Here is a 20,439-nt window from a genome sequence, read left to right as displayed (position 1 = left end):
CTTATGTTTATTTGATGAAGACTGGAATGTATGGTTTGTTGATTCTGAACTTGATTTCTCTGTAATCTTGTTTCATCAATGAATATGAAGTAATGTAGTTTACATAAAAAGGTAGTTGTTCTTGCCATATATATATGTGAAATATAGGTTGAATATATTCCATAAACAATATATAAATACTAAAAATGGAGTTGCTTTATTTACCTAGTTATTTGTTGTTCGAATTGATAACTGTTTAAATTTATTATTAATATTTGTTTTACTGATTTCTTATAAAATTATATCAATTTTCACTATAATTTAATTTATTTTAAAATTCATTTCATTTTCATATACTTGAACCAAATTTTGCAATAAATAATAAATAGGTGGGTAATATAAATAAGTGGTTTTTATTTTTAAATAATTATATATTGATTAAATGAATCTATAATATATATATATATATATTAATTTCTAACAATTTTTAGTATATATTAAATACATATTTATGGTTTGAATCTGTTTTCACTTAACTATTAACGATTTTATCTCATTGTAGTTATTTATGAAAATGGTTATTTAATTCTACTAGTAAAAAAATTTAACATGTTAACTAACAATATTTATTATTTTTGAACTTGCTAATTAATAATATTTATCATAAAATAATTTAAATATTATAAAAAAACTAAGTTACATTTTAATTAATTAATGACTACTAAGATTTAATTTTGTTATTATTAGTCCTTAGTAAGGAAGCATCATAATAATTGGTTTACTTGTTAATTACTATTAGCTTAGCATTGACTAGTGCAATTTATAATGTTTAACTTTGAAAATTAAATATTTATTTTTCAATTTATTTAAAAAACTAATTTTCCACCATTTTATTGGACCATAACTTGAAGGTCTTATTGCAGTCTTTGTACAAGATAATGTCGTGTGGATAACTCCTTCACATATTTTAAGCCATAATTGATGGATATAGTTGCAATATTCATGCATTATTTTTAGATATATATGTAGTGTTTTTTATTAGTTAGATTTGAAGGAAATAAATAATACATTTACCATCAATTTTTTCCCAATATAATTTAAGCAAATCTTTGAATAAAAAGTAGATAAAAATATGTGTTGTATGGTACCTTAGTCCACATCAAATAAACATAAAAGAAGTAACAATAATATTAACGTACTTATAAATATTTAATATTGAATAGTATTACAACAACTATTATTATACAAAGATCATAAACTTTACAATGCAATAAGTATCTAGCCATATGTACATGTCATGTTACTTGCTCAATAAAATTTTAAGATGGTCTATCCATCCATGTCATAATCTATTGCAAAATGATATTTGGTACAATTTAATATGAATATTGTTTTGGCTTCAAACTATTTAAATGGGCCAAAAATAAGTTTTGTTGAAAATTAATTTAATTCTAAGTTTAAAATTATTTTTATTGGCTAGTTTTATAAAGATAAAGCTAATAGCACTATTGTGGATAATTCCAGTCTCCAATCATCTTTTTCAAAATTGATTTGAAATGTCAATAAACAAAAATGACGGTATACTCACCATGTTGTGAATTTTGTAGTTGCTTTGTTCCCAACTTGTCCATAATCAAAACAATTTTACTAAGTCCACGATATAGATTATTGCAAAATTGTTGTTTTTATTAGATGCTTCTTTTCAAAATTGATTTGAAATTTTAATAATAAAAAAATGAGGGTGTACTCACCATGTTTTGAATTTTGTATTTGCTTTATTCCCAAAATGTCAATAATCAAAACAATTTTACTAAATTTAGAATATAAATTATTACAAATTTGATGTTTCTATTAGAGGCTTTGGATTATGTCCACCTAGTAAAACTAGACTCCAATTCATTTGATTTATATTTAAATTAATTTAAAAAGGAAAAATAAATTACACATATTCATAGATATGGCTGCATAATGTATGGTAGACTCCAATTCATTTTATTTATATTTAAATTAATTTAAAAAGGAAAAATCAATTACACACATCTTCATAGATATGGCTGCATAATGCAGGGTTCTAGATATTGAATATCCTCATGTTCTGTTGTAGCGGCTACAAACACTCTCCAAAATTTTGCCTTAGCTTCGTTTTGGAGCCTCACTACCAACCATCCTCAGCAACATCTCTTGCACCATCAAGCATATAGGCTTCAATTGTTTCTCAGTGTCTTGTCATTATGTGCATGTCAGTTTGCTTCACTCCCCTCACAAGTTGTATTTCCGGACTTAGATCATGTGCTGGCCAAGTAGCTCCCCCAAAAAATTGTCCAATTCTGGAGGGGAACCAACCTTCCCTCTAGAAATTGTGCAAATCAACTGGCTAGCCTACTAAGCTCAAGAATTGCGCAAATCAGTCCGTCAGGCTTCCCTAAAAAAATTGCGCAATTTTGGAGGGGAACCAGCCCTCCCTCCAAAAATTGTGCAAATGAACTTGGCAGCTTGCTCAACTCCAAAATTGTGCAGAGCAGTCAGACAATTTTCCTCCAAAAAACTGCGCAATCTGACCCAGCACTACTGCTCATCCTAGAAATTGTGCACTTTTGGGAGGGTCACCAGGTGACCCCAGAACATGTGCAATCCCTCTGGGACAACTAGCCCAGATTAGCCCAAGAATTGCGCAAATTTTTATCCCAGACTCGTAGACCGATGCATGTGCCTTCAGGTTGACCAGCTCCCTTCTGGACCGAGCAAAACTAATTTGCATCCATGGAATACTTTTCCCAAGGTAGCACACAAAGGCATCCCTAGATTTAGGGATCTATTTTTAGTAGCTGGAGGTTATATGCAATGTTAATTTTAGAAACCTCCTGCCAAGTGTCGCTTTTCCTAGATTTGTGGCATGCACGTTATAACCTCGATTTTACAAAAACTTATAATCGGACACTGAAGAGCTCATTCCTCACATCAATCTTGCATCTCTGACATTCCATATCGCATCTTGGATTCATCGACACATTCAGCTCAACTGTTTCGGGATAAGCCCGCTTTGCATGTCTTGCATTACGTTTCTGTCACATTTTGTGTTTTGGCTTGTGTGAGTGTTGTCTGCTTGATTTCAATGAGTGTGTGTTGTCCTTTTGATGTATGTTAGCTTGTAGAAGCACCATTTCAATTTTCTTTTGCATCTCACTATTGTCGCATGCATGACACTATTTTTGCACCGACAGTCACCATTGCAGTGACTCGATTCACACGCATGCATGCTTTCTCGTTTTCTAAATCCTACACTTGTTTTTTCAATGCACGATCGTTCACTCTTGTTTACACTCAGTATCACCATGCATTCAGACTTCTCACGTTTACAGTTTCCAATTGGCGGGTCTTGGCTGCCTTAGCCCGAACCTTGTCTTGCCTGGCTAGCATTGCACATTTCTCAAACTGAAGGCTCTGCCTTCCCTACAAAAATTGTGCAAGTCTGGCCCAACACTGACTTGCATGCTTTCATCTGGCCCCAGAAACTACACAATGCAATTTGTTGGTTTGCATGTCTTTGCTGAATAAAAATTACGCATTGCACAGTTTCAGTCCTTATCAGGCTAGGCTGGACCATGCATTGCATAGTTCCAATAGTCAGTCAGCCTCTTGATCGCCCAGACTGTGCCTTGTGTAGTTTTGGCAGTCGTTCTTCCAGCCTCTCAGTGAAAATTGCACAATCTTCATATACAGTAACACAGGTATGTTGCATGTCAGTCCTCCAGTTTGTTTTGGTTTTTGGCTAATATATTGCTTGTCATGAGTGTTGCTATGTCTCCAGGTATCACAGGTGTTCATCTGCCTCTTAGCAGCATAGGTACAATGGCTTCTAGGAGAGCAAAGTCAATGACACTGTTTAGAAAACAACTAGGGATGCAGTTGATCAAATGTTTATGAAATTGCCTATCTATGAAGACATCAAGTTGTTCATCGACAAGGATATGAAGATGAAATGGAAGCGACGTCACAGCGAGTAGAACCATCAGCAATAGAAGAAGGTAGCACACCTGCATGCAACAAATGTAAGAGGAAGGTTGTTGACAGCGTAGAGGAAGAGAAAAGTTGCAAGTTCAAGCATATCCACTCGTGATGAAAGCAACGTTGGAGATTGAGGCTATTAGGTGACAGCGCAATAAAAGGATCATGCAAAGTCAGAGAGAGAAATAGAGAAGAGTTCTAGGTGTTGAAGCAGCAACTCAAGGAAGAACATGAGCTGCATAGACGAGAGAATGAGTTGCAGTAGAAACACGCACAACATGCAGAGACTGATGAAACTGCGCCCATAAAGGTTATGGACCCATCTAGCAGGTGGCATGGACCAGACATGGTGAGCAGTTTTTCGATCGCATGCAAGGGTATTCAGGAACATGGATGTTATTATATACATGCATGCAATCCCACCCATTTGGCACACTCACTAAAGCGAAGACAAGAAGCAAGTCTGACTGGAGCTGAATATGTATTTTGACAAGTTGATGCGCATGGTCAACAGCACACACACAGAGATCAGCACCAACACTATGCATCAGTATGTTGTTGGTATAGATGCACTTAGGATGATGATTCACATGTTATCAGGCAAGTTGGATAGAGGAGCCATATCAGTGTACCTGGATGCAACGGAGGAAAGAGTTCGTTTTCAAAAAGATGTCACCATTGATCTCACAGATACCATCACGGACAACCAAGCTTGGCATCAGTTCGACATTGTCGATCATCGCAAGCATGTTAGAGAGTTGGTCTCACCACAACTATTTAAGTGTTAGTGATAGCTTGCATGGCTTTCTCAAGCCTATTTTTTCTCACATGGGTACATGTGCAGATTGCATGTAATGTCTTGTCAAGTGGAATTTCAAGTGTCAATAGCTGAATGTAACAGTCATAGAGTAGTTGAAGAGTCACGAGGGTATGAACAGTCACAAAGGGGGGATGCCAAGAGTCATCCCAACCTTTGCTATGTATAGTCCCTCATAACTCATTGTAGAGGCTTTTGGTCAACCAAGCCTCAAATAGAAGTATCTTAGAGAAAGCTTGGAGAATATTGTAACGAGCCTTGGCTTATCCATAGAGCAGATCTAGTATATCTCTTTGGAGGAGCAAGTGGAAGTGACTGTAACGGTCCACTATCAGGACTGGTGGATGGTCATGGTTGTACAGTATGATTGGAACTTTCACTTCTTAATATAACAGAGCCAGCAAGTTTCATGCATATGTTGTTATTGTATTTTAGCTATCTTGGTTACTCTAATTATATATGTATCTGTTTTCTTATGCATGAATTTATGGACCCTTTCTGTATAAGTATGTATGAATCTTACTGAAATGTGTTTTTGCTTTAACCATCTCTTTGGATTGTTAGCTTACTTTCTTTCCAGTTTGTGATGCATCTTCGCTCATGTGTTCCCTTCCAAGCTGTGTGCTTCCATGGGTTTCCAAGGGGCACACTCACCTCACTTTCTGTGTGTAAGAACCTTTAATACACCTTCCTTGGCTTGATGCACATGTCACACCCTTGCTACCAATAGCGACATATTACTTTCCTTTGCGCGCAACTGCAATCAAGACGATACCGTACGACCCACTGCTAGGACTCCTACAATAAACGGTCTAAGGTCTAGTTGGGACTTCTTACTGAGGAGATCCCGTGACATCTTGGCGGGTCCAGCACCATCGAAATTTTGGTGCTAGAAGGAGGTCCAGATGACAAGTTGACTCCTCATCATATGTTTTGAGTCTTTGCACATCTATCATAGAGTTTTTTATAGTTCGCCCTCCGAAATGTCTGTCTAATGGACATATCTTTCACATTGAGAGGGAGTTTTGGGATCACTTTTCACAAATCATGTATGATGGTAAAGACAAAGTGGCTTGGCCTCAGCACTTAAATGACTTCCACGTGCTCATGGAGGGCATGGAAGATTTTAATGAAACAGAGGTATGTTTGCTGCTTGCACACACACTTCGTGACCACCTATTGTAATGGTGTGGAACACTACCTCATAACTTCATGCACTCATTCAAGAAGTTCAACAATCTAACCAAATACGTTTTCCACCATTTTGATCTCGAAGTACTTGATAGAAAATGTTATAACAATCGAAGGCACCGCACGAATCACCTATGGAGTTTTCATAGTGCTTTTGTTTATTAATGTTTGAAGCCCCAAAAAGTCAGATGAAATTTCAGTATGTCACGGACAAATTTGAATATTTCCTTATCAAATCTGTCAGTCCCAAGAAAAAGTTCAAGCTCAAACCCTGCTCAACATACATCGGTGATGGAGTTGCGCAATCACAGACGGACATGGTCACTGTCACAAGTGACTATCAGTCATCCCCTCATCAAACAGCTCCACCACTACAGAGTGATGTGGAAGAATATGCACACACATCCGTTGAGCCGTCACATCCTCCCAACATCACTTCTTTCAATTGTCACGCAGATTAGGTTGCGAATCCCATGGGTTATCACATGTATTTCGTAACTCAACCTCTGCCTTCATATTATGATGATCCTTCGAATGACACTGTCTTGTTTTCTTCCATTCCAGACTCTACTCTTGTTGTGAATGAGGATTAAGCTATCGATGAAGTTGGTGTTTCACAACCAACTTGCGCTGGCATTCATGAAGAGTGTGACTAGGAGCTTGAGCATCAAACCTCAATGAAGGATGACTCCCTCCTATCTGAGCCTCCTCCATTCTTCCTGGACATCTTTGATGATTTTTCCATCCTTGATTTCCCATGTGTATCTCTGTCTACAGATTCACCCATTTTTGATCATTCACAGAACACACTGGATGTCAGCCCATCATCCGAAAATGGAGAAGACCAATCATTCATTGAAAATGCACTTGATTTTTCACCTACTTTTTCCAGAAACGCATAGGGTGAACATCCTTGCTTCTCATCTACTCCTCTGTGTGATGTAATCATGAGGATGCCGACAAACATCCTGAATTTTCTGATCTTGGTTGTCGTGATCTCTCTACTTCTTCATCTGAGCACAATGTTGATTCAACTGTTTTTAATCTGTTTAAGACATTGGTCTACGATGATCTATCTGTCGATGAAGTCGAAACCCCGCAGAATGTTGAGGCACTTTAGCCCGAGCTGATGGCTATGTCAGGTCCTCACTGTCCTGAGGTTGGTTTCACTTCCGATTAGGAAATTGTTTGAACACCCGAGGCTCCTCATCACTCATCTGTATGCATTGAAAATCAATCTCACACACAAATTTCGCTTCCTCCACACGAACTACACAATCTGATTGCTCACGTGTTGGAGGAACCTTATACAACAAGCACACTTACACAATGTAAGTGGTCTACCTTTCTCACATTTTCTTACATTTCACGGTCAAGAGAATGTGTACACTTAACATCTGCATGCAGTGCCACACAACATCATGGTAAGTCCACAGATTGCATGCCATGCACTTGCACTCACTTATGTTCTGTGGCTGCATCTAAACTCGGAGTGTGTCTTTCTTCATTGTTATATATTTCTTGTTTTCTAGTTCGCATAGTTGTGTTGTTCATGAACCATGCCTTCACCAACATGGGTCGACCAATGCATCAGTGGCTGCATTGGAAGTATCACTTCATGTGAGCAGACCCATGCACCATTAGCTTAGGAGTAGGAGTAGTGTTTTATTTTGGTTTGTTTGCTTCTTATCTTGCATTTTTGTTTGCTTGCATGCTTGTTTTGTTATTTGCTTTGCTTATTTATTTACTTCTTCTTTTGTTTTGTTTTGTTGTTTGTATGCTTATTTCCGTCCATAGGTTAGTTTCGCATGAAACCGTGTGTGACTCTTGAAACAAGCTGGGTAAAGTACAAGAGGAGTTGTGCAGTTATCAATACTTGGTTATCTGTCATCTCGCCTCTGTATGAGAAACTTGTTGTCTTCAGTACATGATATATCAATGGAAAATACATACTGTTCGAAGTGAACCTTGGTGAAAACACAACACTTGCATGCTAGCTAGTGTCACCTACTCTAGTCAGTTTTTTTGAGTTAATCCTTGTCAACTTAGTCAAGTAGAGTAAGGTGAGGGGGAAAATATTAACAAACACATTAGAGGTATATATAAACTCCTTCTCTAAAGGAACAACCTCTTCTTCTCTCAATAAGTCGGTATCCCTCTTCTGCCTCTGAAATGAATAAGTGTTACATGCACAGTTATGAAAATCAAAATGAAAAAATGAAATTGTGAAAAAAAATTCGAAAAAAATGAAAAATGAATAAGGTGAAAGAAGAGAAAGGCTTCCTAAGCTGAGAGGTGATGCAAGTAACTCTGCTAGGGTACTGACTAGGCCCACTGGCAACGGAGCGATGCTTCTGTTCCTGCATGACTCCATTGGGGTATTGTCCATGCCTGTTGGCAGCGAAGCAACACCAAAGATGAAACTAAGACTCTGCCGTTCATATGAATTGTGCACCAATATACCCCTCATCCCTAATAGAAACAACTATGTTGACTTGGCTTGGAATGTGTGTTGACTAACCAAGGGCTTGGTAGATCCTACATCTTACAATCAAGAAAGTGTGGAAACCAAGATGAACAGAGAACTGAGCAATACTTCTGGAGGTGTTAGAATTAATTTTCACGAACAAGGTCCATTCATAGAGCTCGAGTTCTACCAGTGTGTCACAAAGTGTTGTTGTGGCTACAAACACCCTCCAAAAGTTTGTCTTAGCTTCGTTTTGGAGCCTCCCTACCAACCATACTCAACACCATGTCTTGCACCATCAAGAATATAGGCTTCAATTGTTTCTCAATGTCTTGTCAACCTGTGCATGTCAGCTTGCTTCACTCCCCTCACACATTGTCTTTCCACACTTAGACCATGTGTTGGCCAGGTAGCTCCCCCAGAAAATTGTGCAATTCTGGAGGGAAAATAGCCTTCCCTCCAGAAATTGCACAAATCAGCTGGCCAGCCTGCTAAGCTAAAGAATTGTGAAAATCATTCTGTTAGGATTCCCTAAAAAAATTGCGCAATTTTGGAGGGCAGCCAACCTTCCCTCCAGAAATTACATAAATCATCCTGGCAGCCTATTGGGCTCCAGAATTGTATAGAGCAGTCATGTAGTCTTCCTCCAGAAAATTGTGCAATCTAACCTAACATTGCTGCTCAGCCCAAAAATTACATAATTCTGGGAGGCAGTCACGTGCTAACCCCAGAAATTGCGCAATCCCATTGGGACAACTAGCCCAGCTCAGCCCAGGAACTGCGCAAATTTTCATCCTAGGCTCGCAGACTAATGCATGTGACTTCAGGTTGACCGGCTCCCTTCGGGACAGAGAAAAATGATTTGCATGCATGGAATTATTTTCCCAAGGCAACATACAAAGGCATCCCTAGATTTAGGGATCTATTTTTAGCAGCTAGAGGTAACATGCAATGCTCATTTTAGAAACCTCCTACCAAGTGTTGCTTTTCCTATATTTGTGGCATGCGCGTCATAATCTCGATTTTAACAAAAATTATGAACCAGATGCTGCAAAGCTCATTCCTCACATCGATCTTGCATCTTTGACATCCCACATCGCATCTAGGAGTCGTCGACACATTCGGCTCAGCTGTTTCAGGGTAAGCCCGCTTTGCATGTCTTGCATTGTGTTTCTATCTCTTTTTGTGTTTCAGCTTGAGTGAGTGTTGTCTGATTGATTTCAGTGAGCACTTGTTGTCGTTTCAATGTATGTTAGCTTGTAGAAACACCATTTCAGTTTTCATTCGCATCTCACTGTTTCGCATGCATGACACTCTTTTTTCACTGACAGTCGTCCTTGCGGCGACTCGCTTCACACACATGCATGTTTTCCATTTTTCTAAATCCTACACTTACTATTTTAATGCATGATCATTCACTTTTTTTACACTCAGTATCACCATGCATTTAAAATTATCATGTTTTCAGTCACCCATCGGCAGGTCTAGGCTACCTTCGCCCGGACTTTGCCTTGCCCTGCTAGCATTGCACATTTCTCAAAGTGAAGGCTTTGCCTTCCCTACAAAAATTGCACAATTCTGGACCAAAACTGACCTCGAGGCTTGCATTGCACAATTTTGGGAGGTAGTGCCTTGCTGGCCCCAGAAACTGCGCAATGTAATTTGCTGGTTTGCATATCACTGCTGACTCAAAATTGCACATTGCATAGTTTCAATCCTTAGCAGGCTAGGATGGACTATACATTGCATAGTTCTAGTAGTCAGTCAGCCTCCTGATAGCATGGACTATGACTTGTGTAGTTTTGGTAGCCAGACTCCGAGCCTCCCAGTGAAGATTATGCAATCTTCACAGATAGTCACACACGTATGTTGAATGTCAGTCCTCCAGGTTGTTTTGGTTTTCGAATGATAGATTTCTTGTCATGAGTGTTGCTATGTCTCCATGTGTCATAAGTGTTCGTCTACCTCTCAGCAGCATAGATACAATGGCTTCCAAGAGAGCAGAGTCGATGACACCATTCAAAACACAACTGGGGATGCAATCGATCAAGTGTCTATGAACTTACCTATCTATGAAGACATCAAGTTGTTCATGGACAAGGATATCAATATGAAATGGGAGTGGCATCACAGCGAGAAGCACCATCAACAGCAGCAAGAGGTAGCACACCTACATGCGTCAAATGTAAGAGAAAGGTCGTTGACAATGCAGAGGTGGAGTAAAGTTGGAAGTTCAAGAAGATCCACTTGTAATGAAAGAAACTTTAGAGATTGAGGCTATGAGGAAACATCGCAACAAGAGGATCGCGTTAAGGCACAGAGAGAAACAGAGAAGGAGTTTTAGGTGCTAAAGTAGCAACTCACGGAAGAACAAGAGCTGCGGAGATGAGAGAAGGAGTTGCAATAGAAACAAACACAATAGGAGGTGCAACATGCACAGACTAATGAAACTATGCCCATACAGATTATGGACCCATCTAGCAGCTCGCATGGAGAAGATATGGTGAGCAGTGTTGTCGATCACATACAAGGGTATTCAGGAACATGGATGTCATTGTGTGCATGCATGCTATCCCACCCATTTGGCACACCCACCAAAGCGAAGACAAGAAGAAAGTCTGACTAGAGTTGAACATGTATTTTGACAAGTTGATGCACAGGGTCACCAGCACACACATGAATATTAGCACAGAAATTGTGCATCAATATGTTGTTGTTCCACCTGCACTCAAGACGATGATGTGCATGTTATCAGACGAGTTGGACAGAGGAGCCATATCAGTGTACCCGTATGCAGTAGAGGTAAGAGTTCTTTTTCAACAAGATGTCACCATTGAGCGCACAGACACCATCATGGACGACCAAGCTTGGCATCAGTTCCAAACTGTCGATCATCGCAAGCATGTCAAAGAGTTGGTTGCACCACAACTGTCCAAGTGTTAGTGATAGCTTGCATGGCTTTCTTAAGCCTATTTTATCTTGCATGGGTACATGTGTAGATTGTATGTAACGTCTTGTCAAGTGGAAGTTCAAGTGTTAATAGTTGAATGTAACAATCATAGAGTAGTTGAAGAGTCGTGAGGGTAAATGAACAGTGACAAAGGGGGAATGTCAAGGGTCACCCCACCCTTTGCTATATATAGTCCCTCATAACTCATTGTAGAGGCTTTTGGTCAGCCAAGCTTTTTAGAAGTATCTTAGAGAAAGCTTGGAGAGTATTGTAATGAGCCTTGGCTTCTCCACAATGCAGAGCTAGTATATCTCTTTAGAGGAGCAGGTGGCAGTGACTGTAACATTCCGCTATCAGGACTAGTGGTTGGTCATGGTTGTACTGTATGATTGGAACTTTCACTTCTTAATATAGAAGAGCTAGCACATTTCATGCATATGTTCTTATTGTATTTCATTTTTCTTGGTTACTCTAATGATATATGTATTTATTTTCTTATGCATGCATGTATGGGCTCTTTCTGTATATGTATGTATGAATCTTGTCGAAATGTGTTGTTGGTTTAACCATCAATTTGGATTGTTAGCTTACCTACTTTCTAGTTCGTGATGCATCTTCGCTCGTGTGTTCCCTTCCAAGGCGCGTGCTTCCACAGGTTTCCAAGGGCGCACTAATCTCACTTTCTATGTGTTAGAACCGTTCATACACCTTCCTTCGCTTGTTGCACATGCCACACCCTTGCTACCAACAAGGACATCTTACTTGCCTCTACGCGCAATCACGGTCAAGGCGATACCATACAACCCACTACTGGGACTCCTAAACCAAACGGTTTGAGGTCTAGTTGGGACTTCTTACTAGGGAGATCCCCTGACATGTTGGCGGGTTCAACACTGTCAACATGTTCATAACTACAAATCTTTGAATTGTAAACCTATTTAACTAAAAACTTCCATAATATGATCTCCTAAAATAATTGTTCTATATTGAAAATAATAGGTTATTTGGCAAGAAAGTTTCTTAGAACTAAATGATATATTAAAAATAAAAAGTTATTTGGCATTGGCAGATTTCTGTGAATTAAAACTCAATGGCCATTAACATCCAAATTCTACACATGCTTTCACACAACGGAATTTTATTCAAAAATTCTACAGGTCAAAAGTAAAGCTTGTCGTAACCTCATTTTTATCTTCCATGACTAATATGGGTCATTCATTACTAGAATTCGAGAGCCATGTTGATTTTATAGTGGAACCTACCAAGATTCCGCACCATAAGAATACTGGTTGAAAATAAGATGAAATATATAAAATGCATGCATACATGCAATATGAGTCGTCCCATGGACGCATTATGTCATCATTATTCCTTTAAGAATGCTTCTATCTTCTTCCAATACAAACCCACCCTTTTTGTGAGTAAATTTCACTCTTAACTAAACATTTATGTGTTGTACAAAGCGATAAAAACCTGCTTGGTCATGGTTATCATGATTTTGTTCTCATGTTGCTTCGGTAACATAATCGTTGCACTCGTGACTAGAACATACTAGGGACAAATTCGATGTTTCATTTGTTGTTGTGGAGACAACCAATTGAAAGTACTACGACATCCAACTATTCATGCAGTTTGCGAGAATTTGGTCCATGGTTGTGAGAAAATAGTAAAAGTTAATACAAGATCTTTATTTGAGATGGTTTGTGGCTTTGAGAAAACATTAAAAGTCAATACAAGATTTTTATTTTTTATTTTTTCGCAAGGAGAAAATGGAAGATTACCTTCATTTTGGTATTCTTGACATGAGCCATCCAACTCTTGATTCTCATCAGGTCGATTGTTTGCACGATTGAAACCCTGTGTAGGGTAGATGCTGGCTAAACATGGTTGTTGTAAATAGAATGGACAATACCTTTTGAGCACAACATCATGATTATTTTCCAATATTCTATTATTGGTGGAAACCTAGTGTGTAATCCCATTGACCCATCTACTACATTCTCAACTTTTCCATTGAAACATTGCATCTTGGATCCCTTCTATGCATAGACACCAACGCATAGATATCAACAATAAATCATTTTTTATTAAGTTGTAAGTTGTGTACTAAGTCATGATTTGTTGATTAATTACATGTATATTAAATATAAATCTAAAATCCTGGAAAGAAGTACAGTGCACACTAGCACTTGGTTAATAACTCTACAACGTTGATTGTTCTCGACTGACATCATAAAAATTATCCATGAAGAGTTGTGTACTATTTGAAAGATTCAGTTAACGAATAAACCTGCATAAAATATAAATGAGAAGAGCCTGGTTTTTCATTGTATTGGCAAGATGAGGGGTTAATAATGCATGAAATTGCAACAAAAGTACTCAAAAAAATTTGTTTTAGCGGCTGCAACACCCTCCTAAATTTTGGCCCACATCTAATTTCAAACCTTTCTTGGTTTTTCCCTTGATGTTTGCAAGCACTTAGGCTCATTCCGTGAGTTTGTGTCGAGTCTTTACACCTTCTTGGCCTGACTGTTCACTGGACATATTTTAGCATATTAGTGACAATGTCGTGCTTGCATTCATGTTCTGGATATGTTGAAGGTCTTTCTTCGTGTGTACAAGTTGTATTCGCTATGTAAGCATTTGTCATACTCACACATGAAGTTGTATGCAATGTCACGTAAGTGTCGTCATGGTTGTTCAATGATCTATCTCAAGTGTCGCATTTGTTGCTCACACCCTTCGGTCAGTCACACTAAGGATATGTTGTCTTGTTGGTTCGAGGTGTCTTGTCGTCAAGTCGTGTTGAGTGTGTGTTCGCAAGGTCATGTATACACAAGTCTACTTACACACACACTTATTCATTTTGTTGAAAACCTGTCAGACCACCCTCCATCAGTTGGACCTTTGGTGAGCTGCACTACGCAATCTCAACCCTAACTGACTAAGTACTGCTGCCCAGAATTGCACAGAGCTTAAGGCTGCCTCCTAGGTAGTCTGCACTATGCAATCCTGGAGTCAAACTAACTGATTGTCACCCAGAACATCATAGAAGATTCCCAAGAAGCCATCTCAATCTGCACTGCCTCTAAGCCAATCCATCAAGCCTCCTGTTGGTCAACCAGAGAGTTTGACCAGGTAGTGACCTCGGGCTTCACTCCAAAAAAAATTGTAAACGTTTTCAGCATGCCTGCCTCTGCTGACTTGCACAAACATGAGGGACAGGCACCCGCTGCCTGTCACTGCACTGTCTCTAAAAATTACGTAGGTAGGTGCCTGTCACCGCACTGTCTCTAAAAATTGCGTAGTTCTGTTAGTCAATGCCCTTGTCAGCACACCTGCTGATCCTCCTAAAAATTACACAGTTTTCTTGAACTATCCACTAGCTGCCTCACACCCTGCTCAGCCTGGAAACTGCGCAGACATACGCTGCATGCTTTCCTCCAAGTTTTTCACAATTTTGGCTAGCAAGCTCGCACAACCCACTCCCAGACTCCCCTGAGAATCTGTGTAGTTTTCATTGCCAATGTCATATGCTTCCCGCACTGCCTTCCCTGAAAAAATTACGTCGTTCTGCCTCCTAGCTGATCTAGATCCTGTAAAATGTCACTGTTGTTTCAGACTACTCATCCCAACTTCCTAGTAACCTCTGCGTAATTTTCCTTGGCAGTGCCCCGAAGCCCCGCATCCCGACTTGAATTATTCTCTACGTAGTTTCAAAGCCTTGTCCTCTCTCCCAGTCAACTGCACCTGAAAACGAAAGATGATGCATCATGGTAGACTAGGATATTTTTGGATTTGATGTCATCTCATCATGAGTGATTGCAGATATAGGTACATGGATGAGACATGGTGCAATGATGAACAGGATGAATAAGGAGCGCATGCTAGGAGACTTGTTCACGAATGGATGAACACATAAAGCATGACAAGTACCAGCGAAGGGGATACATTCACATGCAACATCAATAGAACACCAAAACCATCGAAGACTCTACACACCTTGTCATGCGGAGGTGAAGCTATGTTACACCAAGAGCACACTCATCATTCAGCAGCACTATAGGTCGACATGCACAACACCATCAACATGAACATACCAGCACTATCATGTCAAGTCATGTCATGAGTCATCTCGGCCACATCACTAATGTGGACCATATTTTTGTAATAAATGTATTGTAACGTGGAAGTCCAAGAGACTCACATACGAAGTTGAAGAGTCATGTCAGTTGAAGATTCATGTAAGTCAAATAGTCATGGGGGAATTCGAAGAGTCACAAGGGTCAAGTTCACCCTTGGCTATATATACCCCTCATTTGTACATGCAAAATACTTTTCACCTTGGCTCCTCCCACATAACCTTGAGAGTCTATAGTCTTTTCTTTGAGGAGTGAGCAGTGGCTCTAATGCCCCATTATCGGGGTTAGTGATGTGATGGTGTATGGATGCATCTTGAAACTTTTTCTTAATTTAGAATCCTGTTAACAAGCTAGCACATTTTCACACATGTATTGTATTTGTTTGTAATACTATTCTTTGGACGCTTATAATGCATGTTGCTTTAACCTGTATTAAGAAAGTTGAACCATTTTAGTTGTTTTAGTACATATGGTTTTGGAAATGTGTTGTATCAGTTGTTAACGTTATCTTTCCCGTGTGGACTATTTTGCCAAACACTCGATAGATTCATTCTCGTAAACTTGTTATAAGGACCCTCACACTTGTGTGGACTATTTTGTTGGGTGTTGTACGTGCTATCTGTTCACCTTGTGTTTGTGACTGCCGCATTCATGTGGACTACTCTGCCGAAATCTGTGCATGTCCTGTTATGGCGTGTGTCTCTAACAGAGTTAGGACTATTCCCTTTCAACTTGAGACTCACTCTCACCCTCTCCCTCTGCAGTGAAAGAACCTTGACACAAGTAACACTACGCACTCACTAGGCACACAAACCTCACTGCTCGAAGACTAATTAAACCACTCTCATGTGCTGACAAGCAAAAGCTAAGGCATACCTTTAAGATTATGGCAATCAGGCCATTGTACCGGATGGGACTCCTACACCAAATGGTGTGAAGGCTAGTTGGGACTTCATATCGGGGAGATCCCCTAAATGTTGGCGATTCCAACATCGTCAACACAATTATTATAGAATAAACCCTGAACCAATCATATGGCAGATAAATAGTTTTGAATATTAATAAAAATAATAAAATTGAACCATAATTTTAAACTGCCCAAAATAGGCAAATATTTTTCTTCAAAAAGAATAATACCCAATTAATGGATAAATGAATGAGCCCATACGTGCTACAGGTATAATAGGTGCTACATGACAGCGCCACACAAATTTGCGAAAAGATATTACTTAATTATTAGCGTCAGCCAAGTCATTAGGAAAACATTTAATTCAATTTATGTAGAAATTTATATAAATTGAATCTTTATGACCTTATTTTAATGAATTTTAGTTGATTTACAACTAAAATTATTAAAATATATATATAATTCATTAAAAAATAATATATATATATATATATATATATGAGTAGTAAAAAGCTAATTCATTATTAAATTTCTCCTTAATAATTACTAATTAAGTAAAAAACAATTACACTAATTTTTTTTTCCAATTAATAACCACTTTAAAATTAACTTATTATTAATATGAATTAACTTTTAATTTATCTCATATAAATTAATATTTTTTTAAATATTTTAAGTATATTTATATTATATTATTTTAATAACTCTTAACAAAACATTTTCCTCACTTTGACATTTCCCTTTTTAAAAATTCTGTATCATTACTTTGTCCAAAGAGCTCTATTCTCTCATTCATATATATAATTATAATGCTTTTAGCTCATGTTATTTTAAATATTATTTTGATAACTTAAACTATTCATATGATACATTTTCTATGTTACATAAATTTTCTATTCGTTAATATAATAACTCTTAACAAAACATTTTTGTTACTTTGACATTCCCTTTTTTAAAGATTTTGTATCATTACTTTCTCCAAAGAGCTCTATTATTTTATATATATATAAAATAATGGTTAATAATAATACTTTTACTTCATGTTATCTATATATATATAATCATGGTTAATAATAATGCTTTTACCTCATGTTATTTTAAATATTATCTTGATATTTTGATGACCTAAACTATTCATATGATACATTTTCTATCTTACATAAATTTCATGTGATTTCCATGATAATTAATCTTATAACGCAGTTAATATCCACCCAAAAAACATTAAATCACAATCTAAGTTATTTGTTTTTTAATAATTGCATTAGTTTACCTATCTAAAATTCTCAATAAAAATAAAATTGGATCTATCGGACGAATTATACCGGACAATCCCTTATAACAATAACGAATCAGTTCTACTAAGTATTACCTAGGGTTATATATATACACAAACGTTATCAAAGGACGTTACCGTCGGTATGACCGAAAAACTTGGCTATAAATAAGTATCGCTACAATAAAATTTAGCGAGATTTGTTGTGTTCTGCACAATCAGTATCGATACTTCCCTGCTGCCATATTTCTCTGCGACCATATGTAGTCCTGTCCCTGCAATTATTCATAAATCTTTATCATGTCGTTCGACAAGAAAAGGCTTCTGCACGATCTGATATTGTATACCGTAAGCGCTGGAGTGACCAGCCTATTTTTACGGTTATTGCTTAAGAAGTTCGATCCTCACAAAGAACCAGCTCAGAACGCGCGAGGGAAAAAAGCGGACGAAATCGCCAAACGGCTGGGTCGGCCCAGGATAGAAACAAACTATTATGAGAATGTGATAGCCCATGATGTTATCAACCCAGACGATATTGATACCACCTTTGATTCCATTGGAGGGCTGGAAACAACTAAAAAGGAACTTCGTAACCTGGTTATCCTTCCATTACAAAAACCTAATTTGTTTCAACATTACAAGCTCCTCAGCCCACCCAAAGGAATCTTGTTGTACGGTCCACCTGGTACTGGCAAAACATTGCTTGCAAAGGCAATAGCAAAAGAATCAGGAGCTCTCTTTATCAATGTAAGGACATCCAATCTTACAAGCAAATGGTTTGGTGATTCTGAGAAACTTGTGACTGCTGTGTTCACACTAGCATACAAGCTTCAACCCGCCATTATATTTCTTGATGAGATAGATAGCTTTTTAGGCAGGCGACGTTCTCATGAACAAGAAAGCTCTAGACATATGAAAACAGAATTCATGTCTTTGTGGGATGGATTTACAACAGATCAAAGAGCTAGGGTTGTCGTTCTTGCTGCAACCAACAGGCCCGAAGAGCTGGACGAAGCAATACTACGTCGGCTTCCTAGGGTTTTTGAAGTTGGGATCCCTGGCAGTTCAGAGAGAGCAAAAATTTTAGAAGCGATTTTGAAAGATGAAAATGTAGACAGTGGTATTGATTATAATTTCATTGCGAGTTTATGTGAAGGGTACACTGGTTCAGACATAACAGAGATGTGCAAGCAAGCAGCATATTTAGCAATTACAGAATTGCTCGAAAAGGAAAATAACGGCCATGACATAACCTCCGAGACACCAAGACCCTTGACACAGGCGGATTTGGAGAAAGTACTCTCTGTTGCACGTACTTCCAGGGTTGCAGCGGAAGAGTACGGTGATAGAAAGAAGATAGCGGCATGCAGAATTTATTCCACCAAATTCGCTTAGAGAATGATGCAACCAAGTTTAGTATAAGTTCAAAAGTTTATCTATCTCACTTTTTCATGTGAATGTGTCCATTTATTGATGACGATAAGCAAATATCCCAACAAAACATGAAACCTCGTAACCTTGGAACCTTTTATAAAGAAATTATCGTATTTTATAAAAGAACTTATTGGATCTCCTACACTCGACGGCCAAATCAAAGAAAATCCGATGTCAAATCTAAATCTAGACTTTTAACTATTTCATTTTTCAATGCGTAGACATAAATTCATAACGAATCGAATGTACGATCAACATACTTTAATTTTGCATTTATTATATTTATATATAGTATTAATTATAGTTATACATTTAGTATTATTCAGTTATATAGTATTATTTAGTTATTCAAGTGTAATATCTTTGATAAAGTAAAAAAATTAAGTAATAGTTTATATTTAGATGAATTTGGTATTTTTTTAACAATGATAAATGTGAAATTACATTTTTGTTCATACTTATATTATTTGTCAACTCTACATTGAACATGTCAATTACTATGAATAGGGAGTAATGCTTTTTCTTAGTTGTTGGTAAGCTTCTCACAAAGTCCATGGAAATGCTTTCTCAAGAATGAGTGGGTAGGTTTTTTCTTGTTACTAGGCTTGCTATATACTTTTGAAAATTGGAGACTATCTTCCCTACACTAAAGTGTGTTACAACCTAGGAGATGTGAGCATTTCTAATAATCTACAATCACTCACCTTTCAGAACATATAATTTATCTAGCTTGTAGAGTAATTCATCCTCGAGATGGATGTCAAATGTGTTGTCACCAGTGTGCACATGAATCTCTCTCTATAATTGTTGAAACACCTACTTGAAGTCCATATGCTTTGAGTATGCCTATTTATATGCATTTTGGGTGAATTGCTCCATGTGCATCAAAGTTCCCAAAGTTATGACATGTGATGTGTGTGCCTTTGAAAACATGTTGGCTAACTCATTTTTTCTACCCTTTATATACTTATTTACTAAATGAAATTTTTGTTAAAAAACCCATTTACTTGTAAGGTTTGGTTTGTTATAGCTTATGCTAAGCTTACAAATACTATAGATATAGGATATTTTTGTGGATTACTATCGCTTTTCCCATCAGATAGTGTTTCCAATTCTTCATAGCTTGCACTAGGGTATAAAGTTCATTTTTGTAGGTAGGAGAGTTAAGAATTTCCCCATGAAATACTTCAAAATGGTAGCATATAGGCTTTCATCACTACATTATGACCACTCCCATAACATATGCACTCGCCTCCATTTCCACTTCAAAG

The 20,439-nt window shown here is 37.7% G+C and overlaps 1 pseudogene; it reads left to right on the top strand.

Moving 5' to 3' along the window:
- Positions 1 to 18,034: 18,034 nt before the first annotated feature.
- Positions 18,035 to 19,129, top strand: LOC149196167 (uncharacterized; annotated as a pseudogene).
- The last annotated feature ends 1,310 nt before the right edge of the window (positions 19,130 to 20,439 follow it).

This window comes from Pinus tabuliformis, chromosome 2_2, assembly GCF_031772625.1.
Source record: "Pinus tabuliformis cultivar Carrire ecotype Pingquan chromosome 2_2, CPIR1, whole genome shotgun sequence".
Lineage (NCBI taxonomy): Eukaryota > Viridiplantae > Streptophyta > Pinopsida > Pinales > Pinaceae > Pinus > Pinus tabuliformis.
The sequence above is the reverse complement of the archived record's forward strand: the minus strand, read 5'-3'. Positions and strand labels throughout refer to the sequence as shown.